This window comes from Phlebotomus argentipes, unplaced genomic scaffold, assembly GCF_947086385.1.
Source record: "Phlebotomus argentipes unplaced genomic scaffold, Phlebotomus argentipes genome assembly scaffold_18, whole genome shotgun sequence".
Lineage (NCBI taxonomy): Eukaryota > Metazoa > Arthropoda > Insecta > Diptera > Psychodidae > Phlebotomus > Phlebotomus argentipes.
In genome coordinates, this window is record NW_026776177.1 from 18,072,092 (window position 1) to 18,081,962 (window position 9,871).

Sequence of the window (9,871 nt, forward strand, 5' to 3'; positions counted from 1 at the left end):
TGCTGCGTGGGTGCTCGGTGCTTGCCCACCAGAGCACAGCAGCGACTGATAGAGCAAAAGGACATCGACTTAATTGTCGGATTGAATGCTCCGCCCGATTTTCGGGCGGTTCCCACCTTTGCCATCGCCTTCAACACTGCGCATATCTGGCGATGAAGCTCCCGTGCTGGCATTCGTTTCACGATAACAGCTCCATTGATAAAACCCATTTATAGAACACTCATATACTCTGCCCCATCTTTATTATTTTGTGTGAATAGGAGCTTATGTACACGCAACCCGATATATAAAGTGGGAAGTTTCTATTTCAAGAAATGGCAACAAGTGTCTGCAGACATGCTCACTTCGCATTGCAGTGGAGTTGAGGAAAGGTAAAGGTCAAAGATTAAGTTATTGTGTGGAAAACGTCTATTTTGGGATATCTGTTCTGGCTGAATTTTTGGGTGGCTTTGTTTAGATAGATTTCGAACTCATATGAGTAAAATATCCACATAAATTCGTTATGAATTTCATTGGAAAGACAATCCATAAATTAACTGATTCGTACAAACAATACTTTTATCATGTATGCTGTTCTTCCCAGGATAACACACACTGTATCAGTGTTATGTACGAATATATGTCAGGCGCGTTGGCGTCTGTGTCTTCTTTCATAATTTCATGATTGACTGAAACTGCTGCTAGAAGTATTTCAGCAATTCTTTCGCGCTAGGTGGTAATTTCCTGCTGAAATGCTCTTTCCAGCTATATTTTAAATGTGGAATTCCTCACCTTGAGAAACGAACAAAGAATCACTTTCGGTTGTCTGATTGCTGGTTCGAAAGTATCTGAGGATGATGAGATGATTAAATTGACCACACGGGATTATGTTCTTCGTTCTTTTCTCGTGTGAAATTAAAATTAAGAAATTTTATGGTCGAACAAGTGCAACCCCTCGAGCTCAAGTAGTCACTCGATGTCTTGATCGTCAGAAGCTCGAAAACACCCACCAAGTGATGGGGCATCAGAGGAGCGCCGCTCGTTGCATACAAATTGACCACTTTACGGGTGAGACACTTGAATAAATTATCCATTTTACCTGGCCATCCAAACAACAAACTTTCATCTACAATTCTATTGCTCCTGGCGTGGCTCTCCGTCTCCGGCTCTTGAATGATCGTCCCGGCCAGATTGTATCTCAATCGGATGACATAACTCCACGCAAGAGCGCTGCATCTCCCGATCTCATCGACGGTCCGCCGTGAAAGTGTGCTTTTTCACTCTATCCACCACTGATATATGATGAGCAATAAAAAGAAATTATGAGTATGTGGCATACCAGTGGTCTGGAACCACATTTAATGTCTCAATCACTATTTCACCAGACTTAGTCAATGCCTGCGTCGGGCTCTTGGCATTCAATCAACGCCAATAAAAATAAATTCCCAACTTCTTCGGGGAGTGAATGTTGCGGGCAAAAAACTTGTTGAGTATTTTGTAAAACAAGAACCTCAACAATTTTAGGATCGACAATTAATTATGTCCGAGACTCGACCACCGTCGGAAGCCCTCTGCTTTTATCAGATGCCAGCCACACTAAATTGGCGCTCTGTGTTGGTGGATCTGGTGAGAATGGCAATATAATCATATAATCCTACACCGCATATAATGATCGTCATTTGGCTTTTTATTGTCACTGCAACACGTGCTCTCAATATCTGTGGTCGCCACCATAATATTTACAAATATGAACTTTTCCCTCGCTGTGAATGGAATCTTATGGAAGCTCTCTAGCCTCCGACGTGAATGAACATGACAAAACACAACTATTACATGGTGAAATCCGGACAAAAAGTCCCACATTCCTTCACAAGATGAATCCCGAGTGATGTTTTGGTGCCGAAAAAAGGACCCTCCTCTCAGTTGGACACTCGGCCCGGGGCCAGTTGAAGGAGTGCTATTTTCATTTATGCCACTCAAAGTGTGAAAGAAATGTGGATAAATTCAAAGAAATATCGAAATGTCGGTGCCGAATTCAAAGGGTATTAAGATTTTTATTCATATGGTCACTTTTTTTCAGGTCAATTCCCAGAGACATCTTTCAGAACGCTCGCCCATTTGGCGCCAGATCTCTGCTCAGTCATTCTCCAGATTCAGTGTCAGGGGGCACAAAAGGACTCCTCGAGTACAATGTGGGAACCCTCAGAGGTGGCATCCTTTTGTCCATTGACTGCGCGTCCTTTGACACAACTTAAAACAGCACACCTTTATTCTCTCACCTTTCTAAAATACTTCTTAACTCGTACGCATTTGCTGTAAGTCCACTGGAATTTTTCCAATATCTAGTACGTAATATTATAAGAATGCTATGAATGTCAATAATGTGAAGAGGAATTAGATTTTGAGGATAGAAACAATTTAGATGAAGACAGATCATATTATAGTAGTTTTACTGTGTAATTAACTTGTTATCCGCAATATTCACTTACTTCATCAATTCAATTCACTACCCTGAAACTCTATTTGCAGATGGTGCGGAGCCCACGGAATATCTCTGCTGAGATCATGTCTTGATCCCATTGCCTTGTTGTGGCAAATTACACAGGGCAGATGCCAGGAATCGGCAGCCTCTGTCGAGAAACTTAATCCATTTTATTGGGGAAGAAAAAAACCTAATCCGTAATCCAATGAGTTCCCCGATAAAGGGCCTAATGAGGCGAGCGCGGAATTTGCAGGGCTGTCATTTGAGCAGCCTCCGATGCAGTACCGAAGCCGGTGTTGAATGAAATTACACGCAATTTTTGACCAGTGCAATTGAGAACATGAATGAAGGCAACGACTAGACTCATTCACGGTCTCTCGGGTATTTTCATAGTCTGGAATCTCTTTCATCTCATCCTCTTTGGCGTCCGCCTTCGTCGAGGAAATACCTGAGTTTTGTTAATTACAGGTCGAAAATTGAAATATTTGCCGGCAATTTGGGCGACTCGGGCACTATTGGGCGTTTATCTGATGTGTATTCAAATCGCTGGCCCACAAATCTTGCGCGGTGGTATTTTCGGGCAATTGTTGGCGAGCGCGCGAGACACTGAGCAAGGAATGCAAATGGTGGAGAAGGGAGCGCTAACAAGATCCTCGGAATAGTGCCTCTGCACGTTCCACTGATCTACGGACAAGATATTTTGATAGGACTTAACACTATTTTTGGGAGTCTCTCGCGCTCTCGTCGTTTCCCTTTTTCACCTTCTTTAATACCCCCATTGAACAATATTTTACTCCCTTTTCTTTTTTGGGTGTCGCTCCCTATTCTTTGTGCTATCGCGATGAAATACAACGTGGCGCAGTCCAAATGCTATTGCTTTCGATAAAGAGTCGGGAAATAATCACATGTGTGAAACGTCTTGGCTGGATTTCACGCATTCTAATCAAGTCGGACTTCTGAGGCAGCGCAACTGAGCCACAGTGTGAATTTCTCGAGGCGAATCTCCACGGTTCTTGCGGTGTTAACTGCGGCGGCGGGTGTTTTACGGTAAGTAGCAGCTTCTCTTCTCAGATTTAATTTTGGGGGCTCCTCTGGGTGAACCATGAAGGGCTCGTTAACAAGGCGCTGGCGCTATCTTCGCGCCGTATTCATATCGATAGTCTGGAATTCACTTCGTTTCCGGCGTTTACTAGTTTCTCATCATATCCCACTTTTCATCTCACCACGAGATCACGAGGCTGTTGGCGAATCAAAAAAGACAAGCATCAGTCGGCATAGACATGCCTAAATGTCGGTCTTTCTTAATGTTAGGAGCTTTATTCGCTAATTGTTGCGCTGTTTCCTCGGCATATACAATGGAGAAAAAAATGAGCGGCCGATGGGGCTCCTCGCGAATTAGATGGTGTAGTCTTGAGGTGATTTCTGGCGCAGGCATAAAAACGAATCCCACAAAATGAGGCCCTCCTCCAATTCTTCGGTGTGTCAAATAATTTATAGAGTCTGAAGAAGTTTTCAATAAATTACGTTACATCATCGCGGACTCCAATTTATTTATTTAAACGTTTCGTATAAAAATTTCGTCGGGTGGCAGTTTTTTTTGTTCTTTGGTACCAACGATACGTGCCGCGCTCTAGAACCTGAGAACATCGCACGGATTTTGATTTGAATACAAAATGGAATTTTGTAGCAACAACCCGAAAACATGCATTTGCGGTTTCGTCCGTTTGATCGTGGAAAATGTTATTCACTTCCCGCGCAAAACACCGTCGCCGCTTAGATCCCGAGGGGGATCGTGTCCCTCGCGGGGGCAAAAAGACAACATCTCGCCCGGGAGACAATCATGACAAAGAGTCTGATGTTGATGTTGTATGTTTAACAAACAATGATGGTCGATTTTTCATCATTTCATAGTGGCTCGTGCAAAGTCCCCTCGGCCTCACCACCGCCGATCTGGGATCGTCCCTCCAGGATTACAGCGTTAGTGGGCATATATTAGTATATTGTGATCCCCATCGCCACTAAATAGTTCAACTTGTAACCATCCAGAATCCCGCCTCTGTGGCCTACATCAATGCCGCGCGGATTTTATCCGAAAAAAGATCTTAATAGCTGTGAGAAACCGCGCTTGTTAGTTATAAATAAGTTAATAACATGGCGGGTAGTTTTTGCCAACACTCAGAATCACCTTTTTTGCTTGGCTTTTATCTGTTCCCGAGCCAACAAAAGCCTTGTGGGTATATGACCATGCGAAGAGTGCGCAGAAGAGGCTAAGAAATCAGAGCTTCCATATCCACCACAACTCCACTTTGATCACAAGATTGTGATTCATTCATGCGAATATTCGTCTCGATTTTCCACAGCAATGGGCTCTTTGGGCCTCTTTTTGCCCCTCGCGGGATGAGCTGCAAACTTATTTGGTTAATTTATTTGATCCTCGCGGGCTATTAGAGATTGTAGACTTGTGCTACCCACACAGCGTGAACGCCGTGCTGCAGAACCTTCCAAAGGTCTAGAAGTCGAGGGCAAACCAGCGGTGATTGCACAGTACAGAACTGAGCTAAGTATCGCCGGTGAATTTCGACACTTTTCTTGAAACATCTTTTTCTGTTGTGTGATTTTTGAAGAGAAAACAGGATATGATCGCTTTGCGACTTTCTCCATTTGACAATCGCTTATTAAAACTCCAGTACAGATTTCCCTCGAATAACTGACCCCACGAAGGCATCATCTCCTCTCCACGGTAATTTGAATTTTATCTATAAAGCTGTTGTGGGCAAAAAAGCACCCGTGGTCTATGAGAAGATACACTTATGCACTTCTATTTTGTGGCGTCCCGAGTCACAGTCATTGAGAAATTCGAGCAGACGTCGAGGTAAAATTGCTTCTTTTTGCCCTCACCGGCAAAAACACCACGTTTCTGTGGCCATAAATCATTTATTTGCTGCGAAGAAATTGGATTTTCTGCAAAGTACACGGCGCCTCCATCTAAAATAAATTTTTGCCGATTTTTTTCGGAATGCGGTCCGGATCGGGCCTGCCTTTCGAGGTCCCATCGAGTGATTCGGTCTGTTTTTTTCTTTCACCCCGCTCGTGAAATGAGTAAAAGGGGCCACGAAATGGAGACGAAATATTTGGGTCTCATCCATTCTCAATTCCACACGTTGAATTTTTAATTTTGACGCGGCATCCGCGGTGGCAATAGAGCGATTAAGAGTCTCGCTGGTGGGTACATCAATATTAAAATATCACAATAGTTTGACTGTCATTCCTATTTGATATCCGATACCGTGCCGCGCTCCTCGTCGCGATATTCGCCGTCTCTCGACGGTGTGCTAATTAACGCGTTACGTCCAACATTCGGTTTGGCGGCTGGCGACTTCTTGGGCGGCAGCATGTCTTTCGCGAAATGCGATCAGTGCGAGATTCGAGCAGCAGAAAATATGCCGGCCAGGGGAAGAATATCTTGGTACAAGCAATTCAGGATATTGTATGTAGATCAAGGGGGGATATTGTGCTCAGCAGAAGTGTTGTAGGAGTGTTTTCAATGTAAATTAACGCAAAACTTTGGGATTTTCAGGGTCATAAGAGTAAAAATTGCGTTTTTTTAAGATAAAAACTCCTAAATTTGAGGTTGGAAAAATCTATGCAGTTGCGAAAAATGAGAAGAAAAACACATTTTTTAAGCACTGCCAAAGTTCTGGAAGAGTCTGTGATTCTCCACAGAAATTGTGGAAATACACATTTGTCTTAGACAGCAGAATGTGTGGAAATTGTTTTCACTACGACAAATAATTGTTCACTGTTGAATATCTCCTCCTTGGCGCAGTGCAGCAGCACGAGATTGTATTTGCGAATTTCCACAATTGCCATTGCATGAAAATGAAGAATATGAATTGTGCGAGGCATCCAAAATTGAAAAATCTCTCACACTTAGCGCACCGCCGCGGGTCCTTCACACAAACGAAAGTTCCAATGGGAGGCAGTCAAAAGGCAAAGAGATCCGCGAGTTGCACGGTGCAATGGCCATTGACTGACCCATGCAAAGGTGAGGCTTATGCACACTAATTAGGTCTTGGAGCAAGGACGTGGTGTAATTAGTGTAATTGGACCTTCATTCCTTCTGTCTCATTTCCATTCGGATATATTTATTTGCTCTCTGGTATCCGTTTTATCTTGATGTATTTGCCAGACGAATTGAGTTACGAGAGCTGTGTGGAGCTGCTGCTTTTGAATTATATCGATTGAAATAATTGTTGTTGCTGCAGATCAGTAATGATCGTGACTTGCATGCGCGGATCTTATAATATGCGAATACAACATTTATGCCCATCGCATAATATAATAACTGAAGGAATATGCCGATTAGGGTGAGGGCATATGAGTGAATAAGTAGCACGTTCATTGTTTCCAGCCATCATCCGGCAAATATGACTTTGCCGATTGGAGCCGCATTGATGAGACAAATTTCATCCTTGCATCGAACACGATCGATGGGGCATTTAACTCTCCCTTTTCACTCAGTCATGCATTTCTTCACATTATTCGTGAGATCATGAACGAGTTGAAGCGCGATGAGTTCCCTTTCATTCACACACTTCAGCCCAGACGGCGAATAAGAGATGAGCTGGAATTATGAGAGCGATTGAAATCAATTTGTTAGGGGAAGTAGATGCGAAATTGTGCACAATTTGCGTGCAATTTTCTATATATTTATCTAATTCACGGGATAATATGCATAAATGTCACCCTTTCTGCACATTTCGCGTTGCCACGCCTCTCTCAGGTCCATCATCACCTTGATCGCTTCCCTTCCCGAACTGGAGGTGTGTGTCTTTTTTTCCGAAAACACGGAAATGAGGTGGTCTGCATACTTGGAAGAGCTCACCGTGAAATCTGTGTGTGTTTGGATAGCGAGAAGTATGGCGCCGAGTCCTTGTATGCAAAGTTTTTGCACTCCACCTCCCGGAGACGGCAAAAATGGCCAAAGTAGCTGAAATGATGGCGGATGTTATCAATCAAGTGGTAAATAGGCAAAAAAAGCATAATTTTCCTTCAACACCGACGAAGGGCTGTAAAAAGAGGAGAGAAGGAAACTTTATGAATGGAACAAGTTTGCACATGATCACAAAAGACCAGAATGACTATCTGTTTAGGAAAATTTCTGTATCACCTTTGGGGGCGCGGGGGCAGAAAAAAGACTGTGAGATGTTCATTCTCTTTCACAACTTCTTACCACGTCCTCTACTGCTGGGCGTCCTTTTTTTCTGCCAAAATGTCCATAACATCTACACACAATTTTGCACTTTTTTCAACTCACATCCTAAGTCCTGTTGAGCCTTTTTTTCTGGACATGTGAAGTGTGTGAAGTCGGCAATTTTCTAAAGTGCCATCGACAGATGAAGAAGAATTAAAATGGTATTATACCATTTGAGGCACAGGAAAAATAATGAAAATGTTGGCGACAGCGTGTCTGGACCATTGTTCAAAGAGACCAATAGATTGTATTGTCCTCATTGTTGCACACACATCTTAGTTTTTCGCTATCTCTCACTCTCCTTTTTTGCCATTAGGGCCCTCTTTGTTGCTGTTGGGCTGTCCCGGAGTGAAAATCCTGCTTGACTCTGGTTGTCACGCCGCATTTCTCAAGGTGCATAAGACACACCACACCATTTGTGCCATTATTGAGTGGCAATCAACTTGGTTATTCTTCTCACTCGGCGAACACACACACGGTCAGACAAGGACCCATTGAGGAAAAAGGACTCTCCGAGAAGATCATCAGTTATTGATTATGACAATTATACACAGGATGGGATTGGATGCACACTTCTTTTCCCTTTCTGAGCACCTGGGAAAATGTCCTTAGCAGAGATGTCGAGTCCCTAAATCCTCGCCTGACTCCTCAAAAGTAATCATCCCAAGTTAAATTTCCTTTTGTGCTGCGGAGATACACGCAGTCAAATGCATAAATGTGGCTGGAGGAAGATTGAAAATCAGATTTGAGGATTTTGAGAGATTTAAGAACCCCCATAGATTTCATATAAACGTGTAGTACATTGAGAAATGCGCCGTGAGTGGAGTTTTGTAGTTTGCCGCCAGCAATCTTCACACCGTCATGGGTCCATCTCTCGCCGGGAGAGTTGGAGAAAAAATTATCACCACCACCATTTGGTAGAGAGTGTCATAAAGAAATGTCTTGTGGTGTTAAAATATTTCGCTCAACAGCTATGAGATGATGGTGACCGATAAGTTTGATTCCTCTCTTCTCTTGCCCTCAAGTCTCTCCCAATTGCCCTCTGCCAGACTTCACCTTCGTCATCAGCCCTGTCCCGAGGAGGGGTACGCAATGGGTGTTCATTTTCACACCCAGCCATTGACTCACCGGATGATTTGCTGGCGAAGGAGATGCTGAAGAATTCTGCAACACTAACTCAGTGGTGGTCATCTCACCCACTTCACTCATCTCTGGGCTCATCTCATTGCGTCCCGGACCTCTAGACGGCGCATACAAATGCAGAAAGTTGAAAGATAGCGACTTTATGAGCTGGAAGCAAGTCACGAATTGCCAACGACGTCATTTGGTGTCCCACGCCTTTTCGTGCATTCCTCGACGGACACCAAGGGGAGGCGATCGCGGAAGGGAAATGTACACCGCAACATTTTAGCGCCTTCTTCAGCCACTCTTGTGCAATGAAAACTGCTTGTAACCACCAAAAGTAGAATTCGTTGTCTACAACTGGAATTATTTGGATAGAATTTACAGTCAATTTCACTTTAAATTATGAATCGTAAGCATCATAGTTTCAATGATATTGTGAAAACCTAGTGATCCAATGAGATTGTTCATGTAATTTAGAAGTGAGTGAATTGTACACCACTTCCTCAACACCGCCTCACTTTGTCCGCCGTCTTAGATTTCAGCACGGTGAAACGATCGAGAGGAAGGATATTGACAACTCTGAATATGATTATTGAGTCCGCAGCCAAAGGAGCCACAATCACATGAGAAGTCTGAAAATTGAAGAGGCGCACGCTCATTATCTGGCTGTGCAGCTTCCATCGGTGCTTACGATATACGTAAGAACTTTGCTGTTTATCCCGCAATTTTAGAATTAACAGAAGAACGCTGAGAGCAAAAGTGTAATTTATACTCAGGGGCCGATCAGTGACCGGGATTGAAAATCAAAATGACACGAATTTTAATTTATACCAGTCCTTCACCTCCAGTTCGCTCCAGTCACCTCAAGTGCCAATAATTACCAATTAGTACCGGTAGCGACAGCTCGGTATCAGCGATGGGTCCTTCATAATTAAATTATGGTGCATATGGCCAACGCGACTAAAGCCATGCCCGGAACTAATTGGCCGAGGTGTGTGCTCTTGAGAGCTCATCTGCGCCTCACCTGATTT

General features: G+C 43.5%; 1 long non-coding RNA gene across 1 annotated transcript; it reads left to right on the forward strand.

Moving 5' to 3' along the window:
* The first annotated feature begins 237 nt into the window (after window positions 1-237).
* Window positions 238-2,796, forward strand: LOC132260221 (uncharacterized). Its single transcript, XR_009468353.1, has 3 exons — window positions 238-371; window positions 2,060-2,294; window positions 2,509-2,796. It is a non-coding gene; the product is annotated as an uncharacterized LOC132260221 (long non-coding RNA).
* Window positions 2,797-9,871: the final 7,075 nt, after the last annotated feature.